The 24,956-nt window shown below is 44.6% G+C and overlaps 1 protein-coding gene across 1 annotated transcript in view; it reads right to left on the bottom strand.

Annotated features, from left to right (window-relative positions):
- Nucleotides 1–19,209, bottom strand: part of zgc:154093 (uncharacterized protein LOC777623 homolog) — an 81,775-nt gene extending 62,566 nt beyond the window's left edge. The window contains exons 1-2 of the mRNA XM_063059891.1: nt 19,122–19,209; nt 18,649–19,016 (exon numbers count right to left, since the gene is read on the bottom strand). The gene's annotated coding sequence lies outside the window, so the exon portion shown is untranslated. The remainder of the gene's footprint in view (nt 1–18,648; nt 19,017–19,121) is intronic.
- Nucleotides 19,210–24,956: the final 5,747 nt, after the last annotated feature.

Genomic DNA, 24,956 nt, shown 5'->3' with positions numbered 1-24,956 from the left:
GAGTTTCTCCAGCGTGCTGTGAGTGTTCCACTACCTTTTGTAGGATTTTACACTCAAAGGTATTGGTGTTCCCATACCAGGCCGTAATGCAGCCAGTCAGCACTCTTTCCACCACACATTTACAGAGGTTTGCCAAGAGTTTTGATAACATGCTGAATCTCCGCCGTCTCCTGAGGAAGTAGAGGTGCTATCGTGCTTTCTTTGCAAATATATTTATATGATGGGTCCAGGACAGGTCCTCTGAGATAGTGACACCCAGGAATTTAAAGTTACTGACCCTCTGGTCCTCTGCTGATTTCCGGCTCATAGACCTCTCCTGAAGTCTACAATCAGGTTCCTTGGTCTTATTGACATTGAGTGGGAGGTTGTTGTTATGACATCACTCAGACAGATTTTTAATCTCTCCTGAATGCTGATCCATCACCACCTTCAACACAGCCCACGACAGCGGTGTCATCAGCAAACTTGTATACAGTGTTGGAGCTGTGCTTAGCCATACATTCGTAGGTGTAAACTGAGTACAGCAGGGGGCTACACGTCCCTGTGGTGCTCCCGGGCTGATGGAGATCGCAGAGGAGATGTTCTTGCCAATACAGCATCTGCAGAATGCCTCGTGTTTGTGAGTTACCACACCAAATTGAGATGCCTCGGGATAGAATGCCTTCCACGGAGCATCGATAATAATTTTTACTCTATCCCGATGCATCACAATTTGTGAGAGTCAAGGGCCAAATTTCTTTAGCCTCCTGAGGATGTCGAGGCCCTGGTGAGCTTTCTTGGTTGGACTAGAACAGACTGGCAGAGATGTTCACTCTTAGCACCTTGAAAGTCTCAGCCCTCTTGACCTCAGCTCTAATGACAAGAAAACGTACACCACCCCTCTTCGATGACCAGCCCTTTTGTTTTTGTTCTAATTATGAATTATCTTGAAAAAATTCTGCATAACTTGTGCTCAGTGTGTGCTTTTCTTGTGAAGGCTCCTCGTACGATGCCATGTGTTGGTAATGCTGTGGCAAGCAGGTTTTCCATCACATCTGTGCCTATTTGTGCTGATCAGTATGGAGGAGATGGGCCAAAGGGCTTGGTTAATTATTATCTGATGTTGAGGGTGGAGCAAAAACAGTTGGATCAGAGGGAAGATTTCCTGCCGAAGGGTCTCAGCCCAAAACATTGACTGTACGCCTCTCCACAGATGCTGCCTGGCCTGCTGAGTTCCTCCAGCATTTTGTGTGCATTGCTCGGACAGGAGGGAGAATAGCTGAGGCTACCTGTTAGATGGGACTGCGTGAAACTGCAGAGGTATCAAGGGATAATTATAACTATCACCACAGACATTGGAAACTGGAACTGGAACAGAAAATACTGAAAAAGGCATCTGCAATCAGAGAAACAGAGTTAATAATTTGAGGCAACGGCTGTTCATGAGAGTACTTTCAGCACATTCATTTCTTCATTACCCTCATTGATGGTCTGGTCCTTATCAGTGAAACATTACAGAGCGTTACATATGTGTCAGCATATCCTACCCTGAGATTTATTTTCTCACAGGCATTCACAATAGGACAAAGAACTACACTAGAATCAATAAAAAAAACTACACACCAAGATTGACAAACAACCAATGTACAAGAGAAGACAATCTCTGCAAATTCAAAAAAAGAGAGAGAGAGAGAGAGAGGAAGGAAGATGAAAACATGAAATGTAAAAACCCCAAAAGTGTGTCCATAGGTTGTTGAGTCAGTTCAGTGTTGAGGTGAGTGAAGTTATCCACGCTGGTTCACTGGTATGATGATTGAGGGGAAGTAACTCTTTCTGAACCTGGTGGTGTGGGAGCTAAGGCTCCTGTACCTGCTTCCTGGCGGCAGTATGCAGTTTGGAGGCTCGCACCCCAGAACCAGCTGTGCCTCCACACAAGCTATTACAAAACACTTATCAGCACTGGCATCTACGCAACAGCACGGGAAATGGCTCAGATCCTAGTCACAAAAAGCAGGACAAACCTACTCCAAATGATTACTGCCCAGCCCATTGAACTTGCATTGGGTGACGCAGCAGCAGAGCAGTTCGCTCATCGGTTGCAATTCCCAACACTGTCTGTAAGTAGTTTGCATTTTCTCTCTGTGACTGTGTGGGTTTCCTCCCAGGTTCCCAAGACTTGTGGGTTAGTAATTGGTCACGTGGGTGTAACTGGGTGGCGTGGGCTCGTCGGGCCGCTACTGTGCTGTATCTCTAACTCAGAATCCAAAATCTAATGTGATGGAAGGTCTCCGTGCAATCGAGTGGGGCTTATTCATCAATAACGTGCTCATAGACCCCAGCCTGGGTTTCTTCAGGACCAGTCAGCCTCAGTCCAAGCACAGACCACCGAGTGGAGGTCCAGAGGCCAGGTGGGAATAGCTCCTGACATTAATGCTGCATTTGACTGAGTGTGGCTTTCCTGGAGTACTGTCAGCAGTCTTGGGCCCCTTATCTTAGAAAAGACATGCTGAAACTGGAGAGGGTTCAAAAGAGGTTCACGAAAAAGATTCTGGAGTTTGTCATATGAAGAGCGTTTGATGGCTCTGGGCCTGTATTCGCCAGAAGTCAGAAGAATGAGGAGTGGCCTAATTGAAACCTATCGAATGGTGAAAGGCCTTGATTGAGTGGATGTGGAGAGGATGTTTCCTGTGGTGGGAGAGTCTAAGACCAGAGGACACAGCCTCAGAATAGAGGGGCGTTCTTTTAGAATGGAGATGAGGAGGAATTTATTTAGCCAGATGGTGGTGAATTCTTTGCCACATCACTGGAAAAACCAGCATTCACTGTTCTTCTTTAACTGTCTGTGAAACAGTGGTGGGTAAGCCATCTCCGGCCGACCAGCTCTCTGCACCGCTCAGAGACATTCGCATCGGACGGGTTGGTTTGGAGTCCCATTTATGCCGGACTGAGTAAGGATGGAAAATTTCTTACCCCCAGAGGAGGTTTCTGGCGGGTTCTAGAAATAGTCCGGTAGTTTAGGATGGTGGTGAATAGTGGGAGCTCTGGTTGAGGTGTTTGATGTTTGCAGTGTTCACCGAACTTGGCAATTACTTTAACCGGGACACCACAGAGCTTCTGGCAGAGGCTAGCACGAAGCAGGCACGAGAACTTTTAAAAGCGTGGTTCTCTTCTGATAACTCCGTAAACAAACCTATCGAAATAGATGCCTAAGAGTCAAAAAAAAAACAACAAGCCAATAGAATTCAAAGGTCAACTGAAGGGGTGGCCAATCAGGACCGAGGCAAGTGAACGGGGGCCTATATAAACGTGAGCTCTCCCAGGGAGAAACACCAACAACTACGCACGGAGGATGTCACCTCGACTGGTGATGAAACACCTGCCAGCCAATTACCAAGCTCGGCGAATTCCACAACATCAAACGTGTAGTAGTTTCTTTTAATTCTGGAGATTTCCAGAACTCTTGTGGTTGCTCCAGATGTTTTTATTTAGTAATTTAGAATTCCTAGGCTGCTGTAACTCAGCTCTGTGGAATGTTGGTCGAGTAATTTCACCCCACGGCGGGAACATCATACCATTGAAGCCCTGGTCTGTCCAAAATCAACAGGTGTCAAGACTCTAGATCATGGTTTCTTTGGGGGGGGGGCTTTGCTATTGCTTGCATGGTGGGGAGGAACTGATGCTTCTTGCCAGAACAAGTGGGGGGGGGGAGTGTTGATGATTTGCTGATGCTTGTGCGTGGGAAGGGGTGGGGGGCTTTGGGGTTCTCTTGTTTTCCTGTCATTCATTCTTTGGGGTTCTCTTCTGTTTTGTGGATGTTCGAGAAGAATAAGAGTGTCACGTTGTACACTATATACATTCGCTGATAATAAATGGAACCATCGAACGACTGGTAACACTCCAGTGTCTCAAATCATACCTTTCAAAAGGAAAATGATAGTGCTTGCTGAGGGGTCAGTCTTCGCTGTTCCACCCCATTATTGCAAGGCTTCTCGGGGTGGTGTCAGCGCTGCTTTGTCGAAGGTCTTCGTTCCATCATAGGGGAACTTTGCTGAGGTTTATGCAGTGTTTATTCCTGTTCACGACTCCTGAACAAAGGAGCCAGTGAACGTACACAGCCAGAGTACATATCATTCAGACCGGGTTGAGAGATGGCAGGTGGCATTACATTTATGCCATGAAAAGGAAGATCAGTTTATTATTGTCTCGTGAGCTGAGGTACAGTGATAATCTTTGTTTAGCATTCCTTTCACACAGACTATTTCATCACGTCAGCATATCAGCATCAGAATCAGGTTTAATATCGCCGATATATGTTGTGACATTTGTTAACTTTGCAGCAGCAGTTCAATGCAATATGTAATAATGTGAATTACAGTAAATATGTACATTAAATAGTTAAATTAAGTAGTGCAAAAACAGAAAAAAAAGTAGTGAGGTAGTGTTCATGGGTTCAATGTCCATTCAGAAATCAGATGGCAGAGGGGAAGAAGCTGTTCCTGGATCGTTGAGTGTGTGTCTTCAGGCGTCTGTAGCTCCTTCTTGACGGTAATGATGAGAAGAGGGCATGTCCTGGGTGATGGAGGTCCTTAGTGATGGACGCTGCCTTTCTAAGGCAACGCTCCTTGAAGATGTCTTGGATACTACAGAGTCTAGTACCCATGATGGAGCTGACTGAGTTTACAACTCCCTGCAGCTTATTTCAATCTTGTGCAGTCACCCATCCCTCCCATACCAGACGGTGATGCAACATGCCAGAACGTTCTTCATGGTACACCTGTAGAAGTTTTCAAGTATTTTAGGTGATAAACCAAACCTCCTCAAACTCCTAATAAAGTATAGCCACTGTCTTGCCTGCTTTATAGCTGCATCAATATGTTGAGACCAGGTTAGATCCTCAGAGATCTTGACACCCAGGAACTTGAAATTCCTCACTCTCTCCACTTCTGATCCCTCTATGAGGATTGGTATGTGTTCCTTTGTCTTACCCTTCGTAAAGTCCACAATCAGCTCTTTCGTCTTACTGACGTTGAGTGTCAGGTTGTTGCTGTGACACCACTCCACTAGTTGGCATATCTCACTCCTGTACGCCCTCTCATCACCACCTGAGATTCTACCAACAATGGTTGTCTTCTTCTTCTTTATGTGCCTTGCTCGTTACACGCTTGGGTGATCATGGCTTTCCACATCGAACGATCCCTCGCAGCGTCAATGATATCTCACACATTCAGAATTGTTAGTTCTTTCACAGTGTCCATATATTTTCTCCTTTGCCTTCCTCTTGCACGTTTCCCAGGCATACGGCCTTGTAATGTAAGGCATTCTATTTCTCCCTTTCTGATGACATGGCCCAGGAAATTAAGCTTCCTCTCATTTAATCTCATTAAAGATCTTTTTGTATGGGCACGTTGGAGTACTGTCTCATTAGTTACCCTACAATGGTTGTATCATCACAAATTTATAGATGGAATTTGAGCTGTGCCTACCCACACAGTCATGGGTAGAGAGAGTAGAGCAGTGGGCAAAGCACACATCCCTGAGGTGCACCAGTGTTGATCGTCAGTGAGGAGGAGATGTTATCACCAATCCACACAGATTGTGGTCTTCCAGTTAGGAACCCAAGGATCCAATTGCAGAGGGAGGGACAGAGGTCCATGTTCTATAGTTTTTTGATCAGGGCTGTAGGAATGATGGTGTTAAATGCTGAGCATTAGTCAATGAAGAGCATACTGACATGGGTATCTGTGTTATCCAGGTGATGCAAGGCTGCTGAGATTGAGTCCACCGTAGACCTGTTCTGGTGATAGGCAATTTGCAGTGGGTCCAGGCCCTTGCTTAGGCAGGAGTTGATTCTAACCATGACCAAACTCTCAAAGCATTTCATCACTAGAAGTGAGCGCTACTGGACAATAGTCATTAGGGCAGCTCACACTGCCCTTCTTGGACACTGGTACAGTGTTGCCCTTTTGAAGCAGGTGAGAGTTTCTGATCGTAGCAGTGAGAGGTTGAAAATGTCCTTGAATACTCCCAACGGTTGGTTGGCGTAAAGCCTTACCAGGTACTCCTGCCACCTTGTGAGGGTTCACCTTCCTGAAAGACAGCCTGACGTTGGCCTCCAGAGATCACTGGGTGCAGCAGGGATCTTCACAGCTGTAGTTACATTCTCCCTTTCAAAGCCGGCATGGAGGCATTGAGTTCATCTGGTCGTGAAGCATCGCTGCCATTCATGCTGTTGGGTTTCGCTTTGTAGGAAGTTATGTCTTGCAAACCCTGCCACAGTTGACGTGCATCCAGTGGTGCCTCCAGCCTCGCTTGGAATTGTTTCTGCACTCATGAAATAGTCCTCTTCAAGTCATACCTGGTTTTCTGGTACAGGCCTAGGTCACCAGACCTGAATGCCACAGATCTGGCCTTCAGCAGACGACGTACCTCCTGGTTCATCCACGGCTTTTGGTTTGGGAATGTACTTTAAGTCTTTGTAGGCACACACTCACCCACACAGGTTTTAATGAAATCGGTGACTACCGTGGCGTACTCGTTCAGATTCAAAGATGAATCCCTGAATACAGTCTAGTCCACCAATTCAAAGCAGTCCTGTAGGCACTCCTGTGCTTCCCTTGTCCGTACCTTCTTGGTCCTCACTGCTGGTGCTGCAGTCTTCAGTCCCTGCCTATACTCAGGGAGTAGAAGTACAGCTAGGTGATCAGACTTCCCAAAGCAAGGGCGTGGAGTAGCACGGTAAGCTCTCTTGAACGTGGCGTAACAGTGTGTTGGTTCCTCTGGCAGTACAAGTGAATTGTTGATGATAATTATTGAGGTAGAACAAGAGAAAAATAACAGAATGCAGAATAAAGTGTCACAGTTATGGAGAAAGAGCAGTACCGGCAGACATGAAAGTACAAGGCCATAATGGGTTTCAATAGTCTGACAACAGTGGGATTGAAGCTGTCCTCGAGCCTGGTGGTATGTGCTTTCAGGCTTTTGTGTCTTCCGTCCGACGGGGGGGAGGGGGAGAAGAGGGAATATCCAGGATGTGTGGGGGCGGGTGAGGTTTGATTATTTTGGCTGCTTTACTGAGGCAGCGAGACAGAGTCCATGGAGGGGACACTTGTTTTTGGGATGTGCCGACTGGAGCCGACAGCACTGCTGTTTCCGGCTGTCCTGGGTAGAGCAGTTGTCGTACCAGGCCATGATGTTCCAGATGGACTGCTTCCTACGTGTGTCTGTGAAAACTGGTGAGGTAGGAATCCTCCCCAACAAGACAGAGATGAAACACATATGTTCGTGAATTCCTTCACACTATCAACATCCTGACACCCTGGAGAACTCCCAATGGCCAGAAACTCAACTGGACTAGCCTCATGGTACATGGATCGGGTTTGGTGAGATAAGGGATCTTTCCAAAGCCTGTTCAACAAGTACAAGGCACAAAGTGGTAGCTTGATAGAATATTCTTCTCTTGTCCATACACAGAACTGTCCCAAAGTCTGAGACGCATACACACACCTGGGGTGCACAGCACTGTATTTGTCAATGTGGAACAGAGACCAAGTTTGTCAATCTGGCGGGAGCAAAGGGTGTTGGGAATGGTGAGGGTGGAGTGCCGTGGGAGGGGTGTGGGACAGGTGGCAGAGGAGAGGTGCTGGGGCAGTGGGTGTTGGGTACAGACACACCCAGCCCTGAGACACCAGTCAAGGTCATTTGATTCCAAACAATTGGCTTATTATTCATTACAGAATGTCCCTCTGCAGCTTCTAGTGCTGTGACTAGAACTAGGGGACATTGCCTCAAGATTCGGGGAAGAAAGTTTAGGACGGAGATGGGGAGAAACTGTTTTTCCCAGAGAGTAGTGAATCTGTGGAATTCTCTGCCCAGGGAAGCAGTCGAGGCATCTTCAATAAATATATTTAAGAAACAGTTAGATAGATTGGCTGGTCCAATAGGCTGGCCTGGACTTATTTCCTGGCATAATTTACATATTACTAATTAACTATTTATGGTTTTATTACTATTTATTATTTATGGTGCAGCTGTAACGAAAACCAATTTCCCCTGGGATCAATAAAGTATGACTATGACTATGACTATTTTTACATAGTAGGGGAATTAAAGGTTACGGGGAAAAGGCAGGTAGATGGAGCTGAATTTACGGACAGATCAGCCATGATCTTATTGAATGGCAGGGCAGGCTTGATGGGCCAGATGGCCGACTCCTGCTCCTATTTCTTATGTTCTTATGAGAGAGATGAATGAGAATGAATGAACGAACGAACATGGCGCCTGAGACACGGTCCGACACTTGCAGCCCCTACAAGGTCGATGTAGTCTGATTATTCTTTCTTGCCATCAGTAATGCATAGTGACCGTATTGTTAAGCTGCTCTGCAGTTATTAGCCTTGGCTACGATGACAGCACTTCCCAAATGTACAACCTCTTCTTCTAGGAAAGGCAAGGATTTCAAATGCACGGAAACACCTTGCTCTGCTGCTTCCTCTGCGGTTTCTGCATCTTCCCCCCAAGCACTTTTACCAGGAAAATTTCAAGAAGGTAGTCATTACCTTCAGATTAGTGGCAACAAATGCTGGTCTTATTGGTGATACCCAAATCCTGAAACGTGAATAGATTTAAAAGGTGAAATAAGTTTTTTTCCTTAGTTAAGAAATCTTGGTAAAATATTAGGAGGTTCAGCCGACACCTTCCAGCTGGGCCAACGAAACTGGCTGGCAACCAGCTTTGCTCCTGAAAATATCAGCAGGATAACTAAGAGTCACCGTTTGTCTACATAACAACTTCTTGAACTTTGAACTTAGGCTACTGTGTGAAGGATATTGAGCTACTTCAGTTTAAGTGTAAAGAAAAAGCTAGTATGCTTTTGTAATCTGAAATGTCATTTGCCACAACGATCTTTGAAGCCCCAAAGAAAGAGAACTCTTTGGCACATGACCGAGGATGTACTATTCTCAAAAATGAGATAATATACTGGAGTTTCCCAAGGAGACAAAGTGTTTGCATTTGACATCTGAGTTCCTTTTCCTTATTGGTATTGTGAGAATATCCTGTATGTGATCTCACACCTACCTCATGGAGCCGATAACAGCTACTGAAGTAATCCAAGGCCAGACCCCTTTTAACCCTATTGACACACACTGCTTGTCCAGCATATGCTGACATCAATGTTTCTTTCCAGCAGAGCTGTTCCTAGGTTGGTTTAAGTTTTACACAAGATTCCTTGCGAAGACTTTTATACATCTCCGCTTCTTCCAACTACTGCTTATGATGGCTCAGAAGGAGGCTTCACATCTCACATTCAATATCAGAATTGTGATCACAGAAAGGTGTGATGAACTGAGGCCGAGGCTGTGGGCCTGCTCTGGCCGCTCCGGGCCTTGTGTCTGCGAGATTCGTGACGATTTGCCCCACAGTGTGATGAACTGAGGCCGAGGCTGTGGGCCTACTCCAGCCGCTCAGGGTTTTCTTTGTGCCTATGGACTTAATTTTGTTCTGAATGCTGTTGTTTGCATAGAGTGTGTGTTTTTATCACTCGCTCACTGAGTGTCTATTGGCCTTTTTTTTAGTGGGTTTTTTTGGGTCCCTTGTTTTGTGGCTGCCTGTAAGGAAACAAATGGCAAGGTTGTATAATTTATACATACTTTGATAATAAATGTACTTTGAACAAATGTGTTGTTCTGAGGTACAGAGCAGGACGTAAAGCTGATAAATTTCAAAAATAAATGGTGTAAGACAATTAAACTCCTTCCTCTCGCTCACAAGTAGCGAACGAACGAGACGCGAGGCAAACAATGCTCAAACAACGAGTAAGTACTCTCAATCATCTCTAGTTTACAGCACTTTACGCTCCCTCTTAGCCTTTGAGGAATTGCTTTGACCACTTAATTGCTCTTTAGGAGCCATTTTTTCACAGAAACAAAGGGTGCACACAACACAAGTAGCGACCGAACGAGACGTGAGGCAAACTGTGCTCAAACGAGTGCTGGAGAGAGAACTTCCAGGTTTTTTTTCCGATCCCGATCCACGCTTGGTTGAATCCACAGATGTGGAACCCGCGGATACGGGGGGCCGACTGTATACACCTGTCTTAACTCTCCTCAGGTGGTAGTATCAGATTTATTAGGTACTTACTGCCTGTTATGCCACTGACATTTAGGGCAGCAATGAATGTCCTCCATCTTTATGGCTAGCACAAGAGGGCACAGTTTTAAGGTGCTTGGAAGTAGGTACAGAGGAGGTGTCAGGGGTAAGTGTTTTACGCAGAGAATAGTGAGTGCATGGAACAGGCTGACGGTGATGGTGGTGGAGGTGGATACGATAGGGTCTTTTAAGGGACTCCTCGATAAGTACATGGAGCTTAGTAAAATAGAGAGCTGTGGGTAACCCTAGGTAATTTCTAAAGTAAGTACATGTTCAGCACAGCTTTGTGGGCCGAAGGGCCTGTATTGTGCTGTAGGTTTTCTATGTTTCTATGTTTCTATCTCCGTCTGCCCTTGGCCAATTTTCATCTTGACTTTGGTGTATTCAGAGCTTCCTTCATCGTGTCAGTAGCTTCCTCTCAGTTTTCACTCTTGTCAGTCATGCAAGTCCCGGGTGGAGACTCAGGAATACCGTCACACTCAGATGTAGAAGAATTCATCATTGCTGTTTCCATAACAGTTTTGTTTGACCAGTCAGGGTTGTTAGCCCTGAGCTGAACCCCCACACCTGGAGAACCAGAGGACAATTCTTAGTCTGTCCTCTACCCTTTGACCTGTGGGTGACCCCACCAAGAGTCAAAGCATAAAGCCCTGACTCGAACCAACATCGCTCTCTGGGTCTTTGAGGCACACAAGCCTCCAAACCCAATGTCAAGGTGTGGTCCTCTTGGAGGCAGCACTCTCGAAAGGGACTTCAGAAATTCTTAATGGAAATAAAAAGGTTACAGGGCGATGTGCAAAGAAATGCATTCGGCTGACATGAAACCTCTTTCAAAGATACAATCTAATGGACTGTGGCTGTATGTGTCAATAACTGTAAAAGCATTTTGGTGACTGCTTGGGGACATTGGGGTCTTGGGGCTGCTTGGGGTCATCGTCATGCTCCCAGGTCTCAGTTCTCTTGCAGTCTGCATTAGGTTTTCCCCCAGGGTTTCCCTGTATTTTGCTGTATTCATTTTACCCTCTACCTTCACAAGCCTTCCAGGCCCTGCTGCAGTGAAACATCCCCACAGCACGATGCAGCCACCACCATGCTTCATGGTAGGGATGGGGTGTTTTTGATGATTACACCAAACACAGCATTTAGGCTGATGGCCAAAAAGCTCAATTTTGGTTTTATCACACCATAGAACAGACATCCCACCTCTCCCGGAAGTTCCGGGAGTCTCCCGCATATTAATAGTGGCTCTCTGATGCCTGGAAATTATATACAATATCACGGAAATCAATTTTTTTGAGAGCGAGCGAGAGAAAAGCAAGAGAGAGCACAAGAGTGACCACGAGAGAGAGAGAGAGAGCGCGAGCGAGAGCACGCCATGGCAGAGTGTTCCAAAAAAATATAAAACGTACGTCACCCAGACTACCCTAAGGTGTACCCCTGCCTAATAGGGGTCAAAATAATGACAGTGTTGCTCGCTGCACTGTTTGCAACAGTGACTTTTCTATTGCCCATGGTGGGTTAAGACTGTAAAAGACATGTTGAGGTGAGTTTAACAGGTGTCATTCGATCATCAGCATAGCTAACGTTATTTAAACTAGCTGGCCAGCTGCTAAGGAGCTACTCTATTGCAGACATCCCACCTCTCCCGGAAGTTCCAGGAGTCTCCCGCAAATTGATGGTGCTACCTCCCTGAAATGAGTTTTTGCAGGGTGGGATGTCTGATAGAACCTTCTCCCAGCTGACTTCAGAGTTTGCCACATGCCTTCTGGGAAACTCTGGCTGAGATTTCATGGAGTTTTTTTCAACAGTGGCTTTCTCTTTGCCACTCTCCCATAAAGCTGTGACTGATGAAGCACCCGGGCAACAGTTGTTGTATGCGCAGTCTCACCCAACTCAGCCACTGAAGCTGGTAACTCCTCCAGGGTCATCATAGATTTCTCGGTGGCCTCCCTCACTGGTCCCCTTCTTGCGCAGTCACTCAGTTTTAAGGACGGCCTGCTCTCGGCAGATTTACAGCTGTACCATAGTCTGTCCATTTATTGATGATTGCCAAGCGATATTCAATGACTTGGAAATGTTCTTGTACGGATCTCCTGACTTGTGTTTTTCAATAACCTTTTCGTAGAGTTGCTTGGAGTGTTCTTTTGTCTTCACAGTGTAGTATTTGCCAGGATACTGACTTACCAGCAGTTGGACCTTCCAGATACAGGCATATTTTCACTACAATTAATTAAAACAACTTGACTGCACATGGGTCTCCAAAAACAGATCTTCATGTAACTAATTATGTGACTTCTAAAACCAATCGGCTGCACCAGTGATGATTTGTTGTGTCATATTAAAGGGGGTGAATACTTATGCAATCAATTATTTTGTTTTTTTTTATATTTAGATCACTTCTTAGGGATCTGTTTTTACTTTGACACAAAGGAGTCTTTTTCTGTTAATCAGTGTCAAAAAAGCCAAATTAAATCCACTGTGATTCAATGTTGTGAATCAATAAAACATGAAAACTGCCAAGGGGATGTGAATACATTTTACGGGAATTGTATGCTTATTTACTGTGTTACTATTAATAAAAGATTAAAGGAGACTGATTAAAATCAATGAAGCATTTTAGAAAACATTAAAAAATTCTTACTATAAATCTTTTGAAGAGACAATTGAAAGATAACATCATTTCTGAATAATACTGTTATTGTACTGTGTGTACACCAGGTCTGGAAGGATTTCAAAACGTATCAACCAACATCACAACCATCGCAGCCATCTAGCTGACGCCAAGCCAGGGTGTGAGATGTTTCCTGTGAAAGCATCTCATTGTTCTCGGGTTGAAAAAGTTATTCACCACTTCATTTGGCAGCAAAGACAATCATTGTGCGTCTTTTTGTTATGGGTGGAGTTTAAAGATTTGAGAGACAGCACTGCGTGCTGCGTGCCAACCAAAGTTTTGCCCATTCCATCCTGGGCAGCACATGGCATTGGTTCACCCCCTCCGCTCTGGACAAATGATCACACAGTAGTCCTTCACTTTGAGTCCTACTGTCCCATTTGGAGAAGTATGCTGTTTGGCTTGGTTCAGAAAACATTCAATTGCAATAAATAACATCAGTTATTGTTTGGATATGAGACCATAAGACCTTAAGATATAGGAGCAGAATTAGCCCATTTGATTTGATTTAAGATGGCGAGTCTGCTCTGCCATCTTATCATGACTGATCCAATTCCTACTCAGCTCCAAGCTCCTGCCTTCTCCCCATATCCCTTCATATCCTGATTCATCAAGAATCTATCAACCTTGGCCTTAAATCTACCCAACGACTTGGCCTCCACAGCCGCCTGTGGCAATGAATTCCACAGATTCACCCCTCTCTGGCTAAAGAAATTCCACCTCGTCTCCATTCTAAATGGACACCCCTCTATGCGGAGGCTGTGTCCTCTGATCTTAGACTTCCCCACCATAGAAAACGTCCACTTCATTGAGGCCTATCACCATTCATTACGTTTCAATTGGGTCTCCCCTCATTCTTCTGAATTCCAGTTAGTACAGGCCCAGAGCTTGTATATATAACAACACAATGTGCTTAAAAGATGTCTATTATTGGCATTATCACACAATTTAGATATCTAGGTGGGAGCAGAGTTGTCGTTCTGTGACAAGTTATGTTTCTATACTTGAGAACTACATTCTCTTTATTGATAGTTTCGATTGCCAGCTTCTTTTAGCTTGATAACTAATGGCTGAGATGTCAAATGAATTTTTCCAAGACCTTTCAGAGTTGTCCAATGGATATATTCAGCATAGTTGTATTTTACTGATATTTTACCAGGAGGGGGTGGGGGGGGCGAGTGCTCTCTACCGGGGGTGGTGTGGTGTGGTACCCAGGCTGGAGTCGGTGCTGCCCTCTAGTGTTCACTCGGTGGGAGTCAAACTCTATTGTGGTTGACTGTGGATTGATGGCACAAGTTTCGAGACTCTTATTGTATGCTTGTGATACCATTTGTGCTTGTATCCTGTGTGTGCTTTGTGCTGTGTGTGACTGTTGGTACTGCGTTTTGTACCTTGGCCCCGGAGTAACAATGTCTTGTTTTTCTGTATTCATGGGTCTTCATGTATGGTTGAATGACAATTAAACTGGAATTGATAGCAACCTACCATGGATCTGCCATCAAAAAATCCCTGAAACAGATTGTTTGCAAGTGGAACACATACACCCCCACACCTGGAGGAACTCAGCAGGTCAGGAAGGGAATAAACGGTCTATATCTTGGAACTGAGACCCTGTGTTAAACAGCACTTCATACTGTTTCAGATGCATAATCACATGATATAAAGTTGCAGCTTTCTAATGCTTGTCATATTTTCAATTAAAACCAGGTTATATGTGGCAATCAAATTGATTACATGTCATTTGTACTGTGAAAATCCTTCAAAAGGTAGTGGATTCGGCTCAGTCCATTACAGGTAAAGCCCTGCCAACCATCTACATGACAGGTAAAGCCCTGCCAACCAGCACATCTACACGAAAGCTGTTGTAGGAAAGCATCATCATCACAGATCCTAACCACCCAGGCTATGCTCTCTTCTCACTGCTGCCATCAGGTAGAAGGTACAGGAGCCTCAGGACTCGCACCACCAGATTCCAGAACAGTTACTACTGTCACCAGGTTTGGACACGGCCCAAGTGCGGAGTGAGAGACACTGCAGCAGGTCGCTAGATCACAGACTTTAATGCGAACAGTGTTAAAGGGAAAATAAAATAATAAACGCTAGGCCGAACAGGGCCATTAACTAAAACTCAAAAGGAAAACAAAGCCTACACTGCAGCCGAAAAGAACATCGAAACATTAAACCAATACCGCTGGTCTTCAGAGTCAGTTGACTTGAAAGTCCAATATCTTAGGGAAGGCCCAATGCAAAACAGCAGCGAAGCGTTGCTGTGCTCTGTCCAAGTCTCGACAAGCACTACGATGACAAGTATGGAGTTAAATACTGTCACAATTAAATAATAATTAGTGTGAATTCACAAGCACAATTGCTGTACCTACTGCGCTGCCAATTCCATGGTTGTGACAACTACCCCTCAATCATCAGGCTCTTGAACAAAAGAGGATAATTACACCCATCTATCGAGATGTTCCCACAACCAGTTGATCTTACTTTAAGGACCCTCTATCTTGTTATTTCATGCTCTCATTATTTACTTACATTTTCATTTGCACAGTTTGTTGTTTTTTATCCTCTATTTCACCTTTCATTGATTCTGTTTACAGTCAGTGTTCTGTAGATGTGTTGAGTACGCCCACAGTAAAATGAATCTCAGGGTTGTAAGTGGGTGACGTATCTGTAACTCTGATAATAAATGTTACTTTGAACTTTGAAAAGGAATTGCATGCGCGCGATAGGTTATAACCTCTCCCAGGAAACATCCCAAACCATTCTAAACACAATGCGTTCACGGATACTGGGAATTTCCCATAAACAACAAGATAAGATACCTCTCTCCTTCAGTGCTGTCGGAGGATCGCGCCGGAGTTCTTGGGCAAGGCTTAATCAAAGTGGTTCATGAGTTGGACTCTGCAGTTCACATTATGGGGCATTTCTAATTTCTAAGTATTTCTAATTTCCAGTCACTCCTTTTTCATGTTGTTATTTTGGACGATTTTGAATCGAGGCATCCTGCAGGTAACGAGCACTGAGCTGAACTGGATAAGCCTGAACTCTTTCCATGTTGTGTTTTATATTCTGTGCTCTTTGCTTGTTTTTTTAAAGCTATTTGACCGATTCGTTGTTTGTGTGCGTGTTTATTCTTTGAATGCGTTCTGTGGCAGTCTGGGGGGAAGACAAATCTCAGAGCTGTACACTGCATACATACCTTGATAATAAATGTACTTTGAATCTTCGAAATAGCTGGTTAATTATTTTTATATGATTTCGCTGGTATAAATGTGAAGAACACTCATTCAGTTGCGCCCAGCAGAATCAATGAAGTGTGTAAGTGTTTCTGGACTGACAGGGCTGGTTCAGGAACACAATAATCTACAGGGTTTCTCTGGTCCGTTCTGAAGGGTCCACACCGTAGACATATTGTGCAGTGGGGTTTGAATTAACATGCTGATGAATCAGAAGGACAAATAACTGATTGTAAGATGCAGCAAAGTGCAATGGAATCATAATAATCATTAGATTTAGTAGTAGGCAGCCGTCGATCCCAGGGGATGATGGGTTTGCGCCTCTGGTGGACTGTGTCCTCTCCAGGGCACAAGCCTGGGCGGAAAGACATGAAGAACCGGCTGTTGTCCATGCAGCGGGATCCCCCTCTCCGCGTCACTGATGTGGTCCAAGGGAAGGGCAAGGGCCGATACAGCTTGGCCCCAGTGTCGTCGCAGAGGTTGCCAGAGTGAAGTTGTAAACAACATCAAACTGACTTAGGGACCCTGGCTCCGGATTTCGTCCTCGGGGTTTACTCCCCGAGCCTTTCCCACGGGTGGGTATGGCCGCAAGGCAGCGGAGGTTTAAAATCAGAGTTTTCCTTCTCCTAGGCGGGCTGCTGTCCAAGGCTGTCGAGCCCCAGCTGCCCAAAGCAATTGGTTTTAAGGCGCCAGTGGTCCATCTTTGCCCCTTCTCCTGTCAGCAGAAACAGTTCCACCGGGACTGGTAGCTAAGCCACAGGTGAAGGCCGGGAGTCGGACTTGGTTGAGCCATTTAGAGCACTTTATAGGTAGTGGGAGCTTGTCCCCACTACCACACCTTAGGAACCAGTAATCATTCCATCACTTCATACAGTAGCACAAGCATGGGAAAGTAAATTCATTCTACACTGATACAAATCTTGTTGTTCCACTCTTATAGCTTTGCAATCTCATGAAGAGCGGAAGCCTGCTCTGTAGTATCAATGATGGATATTCACTGAATTCCGGTTAATTGGTACAGCTGCTTATTTGGGACAACTTTTAAAGAACGAAACCTAACTGAGAAAACAGCCGGGATTCCGTTCATGTATTTAGGACACTACGCACTTTATTGGGACAGGAGACTGCTGCTGATTGGTTCCTACCTGGTGTCAGTCACACGCACTTGCATGGCCGCTAGTCATTACACCATGCTTACAGTGAGCAGCTTTTAATTAGTATCAGTGTATGTGTTTGTGTTCAAGAAGCAGTGATTTTTATCACCGATAGTTGGCGAGAAATAAGCAGTAGGACAATTCCAAACGGTTTTCGTCACTGCAGTTTCAAGCATTCAGGCTTGGGGAGTGGAGAAACGACCGGGAGGGAAAATGAAACAATTTCACTACTTCAACAAGTTAGGGACTACGAAGAATTTGAAGGTATCAACAATCATCTTGAAATTTACAATGAAAATGAAGATTTGGAGGATACAATCATCGAAAGCATTGCATAAAGGCAGTCCCTGATCTGCATTCAGTGTCCGTGCTGATTTTGTTCATTCACAGTCAATCAAAAACCACAGTAGCATACTATTAGGAACTAATACACAGTTTTAGAGTACTGTAGTAGTATTGCTAGTGTTCTGATTTGTTCTGTATTTCATTTAAATAAATAATTTGTTACTCAGTTAAATAGTAGTTTGTCTTTTTTATACCCTTTTACCTGTTTCCATGAGAATTCTGCTAATTGGGACAGCTAATTAATTGAATCAAAATGCACTGGTTCTGACGTGTCCCAATTAACTGGAATCCACTGTATTAACATTCATTTGGAATTTCTCTAGCATTTAATCTATCAACATCATCCTCTTGCTACAAGAGAGGACTGCAGAATTCAATGTGAGTCTTCAACGTTTACCGTCACTGGCATCATCGATGCAATTTATAATCATTTGAATTAGGGGAGAATCAGTTAATCAGGAGGTTGGGTGGGTAGTTAATGCTAACCTGTGAATGTACAGGACTCCAGTGCTCTGGTTGGTATGACGTGATGCCTGATTTACACTAATAACACCCTCAGGTTCATCACTGCTGTGCTCAATGACCAGAAACTTCAACTTTAAAGTCCTTAACTCTGTTGGCAGATCTCTCCATGACGTCATACCTCAATACAAACTTCCACCACCTCCCTGCGTCTACAGTTCTAATAGTTGTCAATCCATGATTTTAACTGGATTATCACATCAGGAATGTTTGACGGGCTCTGGGCCTGTTCAATTCAATGTCAGAGAATGTATAACATGCAACCTGAAATTCTTCCTCTCGGCAGACAGCACAAAACAGAGAGAAAAGAACCCCAAAGAATGGATGGCAGGAAAACATTAGAATCCCAAAGCCCCCTTCTCCCCATCCCACACAGAAACACCAACCCTCCCCCACATTTCAGCGGGCACCACCCACCAAGCAAGCAACAGCAAAGCCCCCCGAGGGAGACCATGGTCTGCAGTCCAACAAGAACTGCTGTTCACCTGACAATTCGACACGCCACAGGCTCTTTCTCACTAACAGGGTCAGAGAGGAGTCGCCCCTTTTCCACAGCGAGAGGGGACGCCAATAAAACAAAACGACTCACTGATTCCGATGTTGCAGTCCGTCACGTCACTTTTGTTCCAGGTTCTCCAGCTCGAGAATCAGCAGCTAACTCTCCCCCACCATCAAGAGAAAGAAAGAGGAGACAGGGCAATTGCCCGAATACAGAGGCCTCCGACAGCTGAACCTCTGTTCATGACGTTCCGTTTCCCCCGCGATGCCTCAGTTGTCAACACCAGCGCGGAATCGGTTCATTCACACCGTACCCCGAAGGCACACGTCTTCCAGGCCTCATCCTGGGGATATCAAAAAGCGGCCAGTCGGTGAGCTCTGAGAGCAGGAACCATCACTGTAAGGAACGACAGTTTGAATGCAGCCGTAGATCACAGACTCTGACAGAACCCCATCCACCTAGAAAAGGGAAAAAGAGGAATTAAAGGGAAGAAATTATGCTGTCTCGCAGATGAGCTCCAAGAAGCCTCACTCTGGCAACATCATATCTCTGTCTTTACTCACTGGAATTCAGAAACTCATTCCTTCAACTCGTTGAAACCTTTCGAATGTTGAAAGTCCTCGACAGGCTGGATGTGGAGAGGATGTTTTCTGTGGTGGGAGGGTCTAAGGCCAGAGGGCACAGCCCCAGAGTAGAGGAAAGTCCATTTAGAATGGTGATGAGGAGGAACTTTAACCAGAGGATGGTGAATCTGTGGAATTCTTTGGCACAGGTGGGTGTGGAGGCCAAGTCATTGAGTGTATTTAAGTCTGCGATTGATAATTTCTTGATTACTCAGGGCATGAAAGGTTAATCGGGGAGAAGGCAGGAGATTGGGGCTGAGAGGGAAAATGGATCAGCCAGGATGAAATGGGGGAGCAGACTCGATGGGCCAAACGGCCTAATTCTGCTCCTATATGTTATGGTCTTATATATTCTGTGTTCTCAACTAGCAGGGTACAAAGTTCTCGATTTTCCTTTTTAAATCTATTCTCCTCATTGTCTCCTTTTACCCTTGCGATGTTCCTTGAAACCTACCTCCCATTACCAAACTTTTTAAATATATCTCCTTCTGTGGCTGGGGGTCATATATTTAGCGACAATGTTCCTGAAGGCCTTGGAAAATTTTGCAATGTTAAAAGTATTACAGAAATCCAGACAGAACTCCAACTACTGATTAAACAATAAATACTGCACAAGACGTACACTGGTCTTGAACTAGTTCCAAAATTATCTGCCAAAGGAAGTAGAGCGAAACAGCATTATAGATATCTCAGTCCACTTGGCAACAAAATACACCATTATGCCTGGCCTTATTCTTGCTATATCCACAGTAATTTAAAAAAAATTACTTCAGATGTTACATACATTGAAAATCGCTTTCTTTGTTGTACTAGTGGATTTGAAATCTCAGTTTGAGTTTGAGCTTCTAGATGCAATTTAATGTGGATAAATGTGAGGTTAGAACAGGAAAACAGATTATTATCTGAATGGTGACCGATTAGGAAAAGAGGAGGTGCAACGAGACCTGGGAGTCATTATACACCCGTCATTGAAAGTGGGCATGCAGGTACGGCAGGCGGTGAAAAAGACGAATGGTTTGCTGGCATTTATAGCGAGAGGATTCGAGTACAGGAGCAGGGAGGTACTACTGCAGTTGTACAAGGCCTTGGTGAGACCACACCTGGAGTATTGTGTGCAGTTTTGGTCCCCTAATCTGAGGAAAGACATTCTTGCTATAGAGGGAGTACAAAGAAGGTTCACCAGATTGATTCCTGGGAAGGCAGGGCTTTCATATGATGAGAGATTGGATCGACTAGGCTTATACTCACTGGAATTTAGAAGATTGAGGGGGATCTTATTGAAACGTATAAAACTCTAAAGGGATTGGACAGGCTAGATGCAGGAAGATTGTTCCCGATGTTGGGGAAGTCCAGAACGAGGGGCCACAGTTTGAGGATAGAGGGGAAGCCTTTTAGGACCGAGATTAGGAAAAACTTCTTCACACAGAGAGTGGTGAATCTGTGGAATTCTCTGCCACAGGAAACAGTTGAGGCCAGTTCATTGGCTATATTTAAGAGGGAGTTAGATATGGCCCTTGTGGCTACGGGGATCAGGGGGTATGGAGGGAAGGCAGGTACAGGGTTCTGAGTTGGATGATCAGCCATGATCATACTGAATGGCGGTGCAGGCTCGAAGGGCCGAATGGCCTACTCCTGCACCTATTTTCTATGTTTCTATGTCTGTGATTCATCGTTAATTAATTGGTACAAAACCGCCACCTACTGGCTGTTTCAGTTACAACAGAACCTGGCATTAATGGGAAGAGTTTGTGCTCAATGCAATACACTATAATAGAGAAATAAAACTGTGAATTACATGTAGATAGATATAGCAATAGATACATAGATATAGATATATACTAAATAGTTACAATAAATAAGTAGTGTAAAAACAAAGAAATAAAAAAGTAGTGAGGTCGTGTTCATGGGTTGAATGTCCATTCAGAAATCAGATGGCAGAGGGGAGGAAGCTGTTTCTGAATCGTTGAGTGTGTGTCTTCAGGCTCCTATACCTCCTCCCTGATAGTAGCAATGAGAACAAGGCATGACCTGGGTGATGGGGGTTCTTAATGATGGATGCCACCTTCCTGAGGCATCTCTCCTTGTAGATGTCCTGGACGCTACAGAGGCTGGTGCCCTGTGGTGAAGCTGACTGAGTTTACAACCCTCTGCAGCTTATTTCAATCCTGTGCAGTGCCACCCCATACCAGATGGCAATTAAACCAGTTAGGATGCTCTCCACATAGCAAATAAAATTAAAATTTCAGGCCATAAAGCTTCAAATGACCAAAAGCTTGTTTTATAGAAACATAGAAAATAGGTGCAGGAGTAGGCCATTCGGCCCTTCGAGCCTGCACCGCCATTTATTATGATCATGGCTGATCATCCAACTCAGAACCCTGCCCCAGCCTTCCCTCCATACCCCCTGATCCCCGTAGCCACAAGGGCCATATCTAACTCCCTCTTAAATATAGCCAATGAACTGGCCTCAACTGTTTCCTGTGGCAGAGAATTCCACAGATTCACCACTCTCTGTGTGAAGAAGTTTTTCCTCATCTCGGTCCTAAAAGGCTTCCCCTTTATCCTCAAACTGTGACCCCTCGTTCTGGACTTGCCCAACATCGGGAACAATCTTCCTGCATCTAGCCTGTCCAATCCCTTTAGAGTTTTATACGTTTCAATAAGATCCCCCTCAATCTTCTAAATTCCAACGAGTACAAGCCCAGTTCATCCAGTCTTTCTTCATATGAAAGTCCTGCCTTCCCAGGAATCAATCTGGTGAACCTTCTTTGTACTCCCTCTATGGCAAGGATGTCTTTCCTCAGATTAGGGGACCAAAACTGCACACAATACTCCAGGTGTGGTCTCACCAAGGCCTTGTACAACTGCAGTAGTACCTCCCTGCTCCTGTACTCGAATCCTCTTGCTATAAATGCCAGCATACCATTCGCCTTTTTCACCGCCTGCTGTACCTGCATGCCCACTTTCAATGACTGGTGTATAATGACACCCAGGTCTCGTTGCACCTCCCCTTTTCCTAATCGACCACCATTCAGATAATAATCTGTTTTCCTATTTTTGCCACCAAAGTGGATAACTTCACATTTTTCCACATTAAATTGCATCTGCCATGAATTTGCCCACTCACCTAACCTATCCAAGTCACCCTGCATCCTCTTAGCATCCTCCTCACAGCTAACACTGCCACCCAGCTTCGTGTCATCCGCAAACTTGGAGATGCTGCATCTAATTCCCTCATCCAAGTCATTAATATATATTGTAAACAACTGGGGTCCCAGCACTGAGCCTTGCGGTACCCCACTAGTCACCGCCTGCCATTCTGAAAAGGTCCCGTTTACTCCCACTCTTTACTTCCTGTCTGCTAACTAATTCTCTATCCACATCAATACCTTACCCCCAATTCCGTGTGCTTTAAGTTTGCACACTAATCTCCTGTGTGGGACCTCAAAAGCCTTTTGAAAATCCAAATATACCACATCCACTGGTTCTCCCCTATCCACTCTACTGGTTACATCCTCAAAAAATTCTATGAGATTCGTCAGACATGATTTTCCTTTCGCAAATCCATGCTGATTTTGTCCGATGATTTCACCGCTTTCCAAATGTGCTGTTATCACATCTTTGATAACTGACTCCAGCAGTTTCCCCATCACCGACGTTAGGCTAACCGGTCTATAATTCCCCGGTTTATCTCTCCCTCCTTTTTTAAAAAGTGGGGTTACATTAGCCACCCTCCAATCCTCAGGAACTAGTCCAGAATCTAACGAGTTTTGAAAAATTATCACTAATGCATCCACTATTTCTTGGGCTACTTCCTTAAGCACTCTGGGATGCAGACCATCTGGCCCTGGGGATTTATCTGCCTTCAATCCCTTCAATTTACCTAACACCACTTCCCTACTAACATGTATTTCGCTCAGTTCCTCCATCTCACTGGACCCTCTGTCCCCTACTATTTCCGGAAGATTATTTATGTCCTCCTTTAAAAGTTATGTTCTCAAGGTCACTGTAAAGGAAAGGGTAGAGGCAGTGAATTAACAAGGTTAAGGGAGGGATGCAAGAATCTGCAAGTACTGGCGTTTGGAGCAACAATCTGCTGGGGGAACACTGCAGCCTGAGCGTCGTTAACTTTAGTTAATTTAGCTTAGAGGCACCTCTGACCCAACAATGCCACGTCACCCAATTACACTTCTGTGACCAATTAACTTACTAACCCATATGTCTTTGGACTGTGGGAGGAAACCAGAGCACCCGGAGGAAACCCACGCGGTCACGGGGAGAATGTGCAAACTCCCTACAGACATATGGGGGGAAAGGAATAATTTTTGAATTACAAAAGTAAACTTTATTTGAAAAGCAAATATACAACAAAGGAAGGCAGTGCTCCAGTAAGCTCTTTACATTCTTAGTGCTGTTTGGTCAATGCCCTCAGTGTGGCTGGATCTGTACACAGTGGTATTGTAGTTTTTGCATGAGCACCGTTGCCTCTCATGCGCCCCCTTGTGGTCGTACATCCAATGATCAACTTTTTCCTGAAATTCAAACTCTGGGTAGCTGAAGATAGGTAGGAAGGGATGAATGTGATCGTGTGTAAAAAGAACAGGGCCATTATGGAAGTTAAAAACAATGATGTGAGTATTAAAGTTGAGATGTTGCCAGACCTAAAGCCTAGATAGCTCATGAAGTTTAAAGTAAATTTATTTATATGTCAACATATACTACGTTAAGATTCATTTTCTTGCAGGCATTCACAGTAGTACGAAGAAATACAATAGAATCAAATGAAAAACTGCACACAAACAAGGAGTGACAAACATCCAATGTTTAGGACGGTGGTGAACATTGGTAGCTCACGTTGAGGTGTTTGATGTTGTAGGGTTTACTGAGCTTGGCAATCGACATTTTAGCAACACACACACAAAATGCTGGAGGCCGAGATTCTCCATCAGGACTAGATGAGGGGGTCCTGTTGAAGGGTCTCGGCCCAAATCATCGACAGTTTACTCTTTTCCATAGATGCTACCTGACCTGTTGAGTTCCTCCAGCATTTTGCGTGTGTTGTCTTGGATTTCCAGCATCTGCAGAATCTCTTGTGTTTGCAGAATAAGGTGTAACAGCTACAGAGAAAGTGCATCAGTAACATACAAAATCATAACGAGGTGGACTGTGAAGATAGGAATCCATCTTACCCTTCTAGGGAACTATTCAATAATCTTAAATTTACAGAGGTTTCAAGATATTAGTCTGGTGTGGGGGGCAGGGCAATGGGAAATCCCAGCCTTTTAAATCCATTGGTGTTTAGTATAGTGAGGGGTGATCTTAATGAAATAGATTAGAGAGTGATTGATACATTAGGGGCTGACAGCCTGTTTTCTCAGCCTCCACAGAGTAAACCCTGGTTGCATAAATCTCAGGATAACTACTGAGATGTAAACAAAACTGTCTGTTCAAAGGATTATAAAGAGACAATGTGTACTCAGCCCTTGACGATATTCAAGGCTGAAATCAATAGGATTTTAAGTATCAATGGAAAGTGAAGGAGGTAAAAGGTTAGCCATGAATTGTGGAACAAGGTCTGCGATACTGCAGAGGCCATTCCTGGTTTTACTTACGAAGTATTCCTTTGTTATATGCCATGTCATATGATGAACTGTGACTTGATTTTCCTTCACTGAACCGCTTTTAAAGAATGATATCAGGATTACACTGAAGTCATCATCATCATTACGTGCCGTGTTGTATGATGTGGGCGATCGTGGTCTTTCCATGACCATG

Source organism: Mobula hypostoma, chromosome 10 (assembly GCF_963921235.1).
Source record: "Mobula hypostoma chromosome 10, sMobHyp1.1, whole genome shotgun sequence".
In the NCBI taxonomy this organism is placed as follows: domain Eukaryota; kingdom Metazoa; phylum Chordata; class Chondrichthyes; order Myliobatiformes; family Myliobatidae; genus Mobula; species Mobula hypostoma.
The sequence above is the reverse complement of the archived record's forward strand: the minus strand, read 5'-3'. Positions and strand labels throughout refer to the sequence as shown.